Raw genomic sequence first — 5,480 nt, 5'->3', positions numbered from 1 at the left:
GTGGAAATCACCATGCGTGGACACTGCAGACTCAGGGCAGTGACGCTTGTTGGAAAAAGAACAGTGTTTGTTAAACCTTAAAATAAATGAAATACACCAACTGCGACTGTTTAGGTTATAAAAGTTTCTAATGTAGCAGCAGAGGATATTTATAGACAAAATATATTATTTTTAAGAAAATAGCTAAAAAATCTAAAGTGATAAAATTATAAAATTTTAAAAATATATCTTAAGACAAAATATTGCCCAAAACGTATAAAACTTAATTTTAGAAAATTCACCTATCTAAAGTTTGATGAGGCTGGATGAGGAAGGGGGCTGGCATCCTCTGGTGGGGCTGTAGCAGGACACAGACAAGGGCCCAGGGCGGGCGCGATGACTGGCCTGCGGAAAAGCCTCCCAGCCAGGAGGGAGGGAGAGAGGGGAGCGGGCCAGATGCTGTTCTGGGTCATTCTCCTAATGGCAGACAAACCAGAGGCCAGCCCCGGCTGCAGGGTAGTGGGCACCCACACCCCCAGTGTGCCGGCTGTTTTCATCGGCCTCACAAACACATCTGCTATGTGCCCCAGTCACAGCTCAGGTCTCCACCAGGATATCCACCACATGGTCCAGCCCGTCCTGGCTCAACTTGGCACCGCCCAGCATGCCAGTCAGCACAGCGTCCAGGTCGTAGTAGGAGCCATCCACGTCGGAATACAGTTCCTCTAACGCACCGGGGCTTTGACTCTCCAGTGTTTCAAATATCTGATCGAGCGACTTATGAAAGCTTCCTCTGTTTTCTCGAGGACCATCCCTGCCCCATTCTAGTATATAGAAATGCCACCTGGAGAGCCTCTGGGAGCCTGTACCGCTGGGACCACTTGGAACTCAGAGACCAGGTCTCCGGGGTCAGGGGCCGGGTGAACCCCCTCTCACACGCAGCAGCACAGGATCTCCGTGGATACTAGGAGGTCGCGCGACGCCCACCCTGCGGTCTGGGGCACCGGCATGCACCATCTCCCATCCTGGGTCATCTCCTCTTGAATCTGCTGGTCCGTGTTGGTGATGAGAAGTGAATGGCACAGGTTGGGCTCCACCAGCATGTGGCACAACTGGAGCTTGACCAGTGACATGTCCAGGAGCGACTGGCGCTGCAGGCTGTAGGCAGGCGCGGCCTCCTTGTCCACCGCACACTTCCTCTTCAGCCCTCGAGCAAACATTGTGCCATCTATGGAAGGGAGCAGCCCATGGGCAGTGCCTGGTCACCCAGAGGCTGTGTCGGTGGGCGGGGTCATGATGATCTCAGAAGGTGACCTGTGAGGGTTCCCCCTCCTCAGACATCTGGCAGCCAGCATCCACTCTGCTTGTGGCACCACTGCCGAGGGAGGGCCTGCTGGGCGGGGCCACCGGGAGGGGCAGGGCCACTGGGGAGGGGCCGGGCCACTGGGGAGGGGCCTCCAGCATAATTTTTTTTTAACATCTTTATTGGGGTATAATTGCTTTACAATGGTGTGTTAGTTTCTGCTTTATAACAAAGTGAATCAGTTATACATATACATATGTTCCCATATCTCTTCCCTCTTGCGTCTCCCTCCCTCCCACCCTCCCTATCCCACCCCTCCAGGCGGTCACAAAGCACCGAGCCGATATCCCTGTGCCATGCGGCTGCTTCCCACTAGCTATCTACCTTACGTTTGTTAGTGTATATATGTCCATGACTCTCTCTCGCCCTGTCACAGCTCACCCTTTCCCCTCCCCATATCCTCAAGTCCGTTCTCCAGTAGGTCTGTGTCTTTATTCCTGTGTTACCACTAGGTTCTTCATGACATTTTTTTTCTTAAATTCCATATATATGTGTTAGCATACGGTATTTGTCTTTTTCTTTCTGACTTACTTCACTCTGTATGACAAACTCTAGGTATATCCACCTCATTACAAATAGCTCAATTTCGTTTCTTTTTATGGCTGAGTAATAGTCCATTGTATATATGTGCCACATCTTCTTTATCCATTCGTCCAATGATGGGCACTTAGGTTGTTTCCATCTCTGGGCTATTGTAAATAGAGCTGCAATGAACATTTTGGTACATGATTCTTTTTGAATTTTGGTTTTCTCAGGGTATAGGCCCAGTAGTGGAATTGCTGGTTCATATGGTAGTTCTATTTGTAGTTTTTTAAGGAACCTCCATACTGTTCTCCATAATGGCTGAACCAATTCACATTCCCACCAGCAGTGCAAGAGTGTTCCCTTTTCTCCACACCCTCTCCAGCATTTATTGTTTCTAGATTTTTTGATGATGGCCATTCTGACTGGTGTGAGATGATATCTCATTGTAGTTTTGATTTGCATTTCTCTAATGATTAATGATGTTGAGAATTCTTTCATGTGTTTGTTGGCAGTCTGTATATCTTCTTTGGAGAAATGTCTATTTAGGTCTTCTGCCCATGTTTGGATTGGGTTGTTTGTTTTTTTGTTATTGAGCTGCATGAGCTGCTTGTAAATTTTGGAGATTAATCCTTTGTCAGTTGCTTAATTTGCAAATATTTTCTCCCATTCTGAGTGTTGTCTTTTGGTCTTGTTTATGGTTTCCTTTGCTGTGCAAAAGCTTTGAAGTTTCATTAGGTCACATTTGTTTGTTTTTATTTCCATTTCTCTAGGAGGTGGGTCAGAAAGGATCTTGCTGTGATTTATGTCATAGAGTGTTCTGCCTGTGTTTTCCTCTAAGAGTTTTACAGTGTCTGGCCTTACATTTAGATCTTTAATCCATTTTGAGTTTATTTTTGTGTATGGTGTTAGGGAGTGATCTAATCTCATACTTTTACATGTACCTGTCCAGTTTTCCCAGCACCACTTATTGAAGAGGCTGTCCTTTCTCCACTGTACATTCCTGCCACCTTTATCAAAGATAAGGTGTCCATATGTGTGTGGTTTTATCTCTGGACTTTCTATCCTGTTCCATTGATCTATCTTTCTGTTTTTGTGCCAGTACCATACTGTCTTGATTACTGTAGCTTTGTAGTATAGTCTGAAGTCAGGGAGCCTGATTCCTCCAGCTCCGTTTTTCGTTCTCAAGATTGTTTTGGCTGTTCGGGGTCTTTTGTGTTTCCATACAAATTGTGAAATTTTTTGTTCTAGTTCTGTGAAAAATGCCAGTGGTAGTTTGATAGGGATTGCATTGAATATGTAGATTGCTTTGGGTAGTAGAGTCATTTTCACAATGTTGATTCTTCCAATCCAAGAACATGGTATATCTCTCCATCTATTTGTATCATCTTTAATTCTTTCATCAGTGTCTTATAATTTTCTGCGTATAGGTCTTTTGTCTCCTTAGGTAGGTTTATTCCTAGATATTTTATTCTTTTTGTTGCAGTGGTAAATGGGAGTGTTTTCTTGATTTCACTTTCAGATTTTTCATCATTAGTATATAGAAATGCCAGAGATTTTTGTGCATTAATTTTGTATCCTGCTACTTTACCAAATTCATTGATTAGCTCTAGTAGTTCAGTATAATTTTTAAAAGTATCTTTTAAGTGTAAACATCTTGATAGGGGAAAAAATCCTATTAAGACAAAACCAATTAAAACATTTCCTACCTTACAGGATGAATCTCAGGCATAAGTGAAAATTGAATAGATTTTCACTAAGAGTCCAGAATCCTGTCATCAATAGAAAAGCTTTTGATGAATCTGTGCCAAAATCTGATCTTGACTTCTATTGTAAAATGATAGGTCATTTTCAATTAATACTGTTCAGTATATTTTCTCTGTTATACTTTAAAAATGTATGGTAATGATGCTATTTGTATATCCAGAACTTGTATACTTGTATTCTTCCAGCTAAGTATAAAAAAAGTCAGCTATCTCCCAGATAGTCTGGTCACCCTGGCCTTATGAAACAAAACAAATAAACAGAAACACTGCTGCAATTATCAAGAAGAAATAAATTAAAGGATAATTAACTAAAGCCCTTGATTAGAGCAAAATTTAAATAGTAAAAATAACTGAATCTAAAAATGAGCAAATAATATTAAGGTATTGAAGCCAGCTTTATAATCTTTATCTGGCCTCTGAAACGGAACTCAGTTTCTGATGTGAGTGTGGCTGTTTTTAAATATACATATATTTTCATATGTCCACAAAGGATTTTACTAAATTCTAGTTTGATGCAACAATTTAGTTGTTTAACCTTGAGCAAATCACTTAACCTTTCTGAGTCTAAATCTCCTAATCTGTAAAATTAGAGATAATAATAATAACTGCTTCTTTAGATTTTGCTATGAAGATTAAAATGCAGAGGGATGCAAAGTGCCAAGTAGAGTCAGTGCCTGGCACATATATAAACATTGCTCATTAGTTGTTTGTTTTGAGCAACAGAATCAGATTCAACAATGGTAGTCAGTGTAGCTGTTTAACCTTTACTTACATAGCATTAACAAGTACTTTAAGTGAAAAAAGATATGATTTAGTGAATGATATATGTAGACTAATTGTGCATTTGATTATATTCCCTTGTGCAGAGGATGTGTGGAGTCAAAGTAGCCATCTTCCTTTTTGTAAAAACACTTTTATTGACATCAAAATAAGTTTATGAATATATGATTGGAGTCAGTGCTCTGACTCCAATCATATATTCATAAACTTATTTTGATGTCAATAAAAGTGTTTTTAGAGACAAATGAAAGCTTATAATTGACTCATTTGACTTGTCTCCTGAACAGTAAATTATAATATATTATATGCTATCTGGTTAAAATGTCTAAGGAATAATTATAATGAAGTAGTAATGATATGTAAAACAAATCTGATAATTTTAAGATATATAAAATACTTTAAATGAAATGGATTTTATATATTGAATAAGACAATAAACAAGCTATTATTTGTTACCTAATGACTACATAATAGGGAGGCAGTGTATAGTGAAGTGTTCTGGAAAAAAATCCAGAACATTTTGAGTGTCAAATATGAATCTAGTTCACCACTTACTAGCTGAGTGATCTTGGGCAAGTTTTTAAATCCATAGGTCCCTGACTTTTATGAAATGAAAATCACTTTTCATTCATACATTTAACAAATACTGAGAACCACCATATGACATACACTGCAGAGAAAAGGTGGGTAAAATGGACAAAGCATATATAGATACAGAGATATATAAATATCTACCTATCATATATCTATCTAATCTATCTCATACCTTCCTCGAAAAGTTTTTAGCACAATGTTTGGCACTTGTTTTGTTTAAGAAATGGTTTTATATTAAACTATCTGCTACGAATTAAAAGTTTTGCAAATCTCCAGGGCCAGTTCTGTGTAAAGAGGTTGAAATGGTCTGTTCGCATTAAGTACATAACAATAAAGCATGCCCCAATCAGTGGTGGGGAACTCTGAATCATTTATTTTCAGCACATAAAAGTGAAAAAAGTTGCACTGCATATATTCTGCTGCTGCTTATTCCAAGGTGGCAACCCCCAAAGCATTTGAATCAGTCACATCATTAC

At 39.7% G+C, this 5,480-nt stretch overlaps 1 pseudogene; it reads right to left on the bottom strand.

Moving 5' to 3' along the window:
- Nucleotides 1-576: 576 nt before the first annotated feature.
- Nucleotides 577-1,139, bottom strand: LOC101287094 (cell division cycle-associated protein 4-like; annotated as a pseudogene).
- Nucleotides 1,140-5,480: the final 4,341 nt, after the last annotated feature.

Source organism: Orcinus orca, chromosome X (genome assembly GCF_937001465.1).
Source record: "Orcinus orca chromosome X, mOrcOrc1.1, whole genome shotgun sequence".
NCBI lineage: Eukaryota > Metazoa > Chordata > Mammalia > Artiodactyla > Delphinidae > Orcinus > Orcinus orca.
The sequence above is the reverse complement of the archived record's forward strand: the minus strand, read 5'-3'. Positions and strand labels throughout refer to the sequence as shown.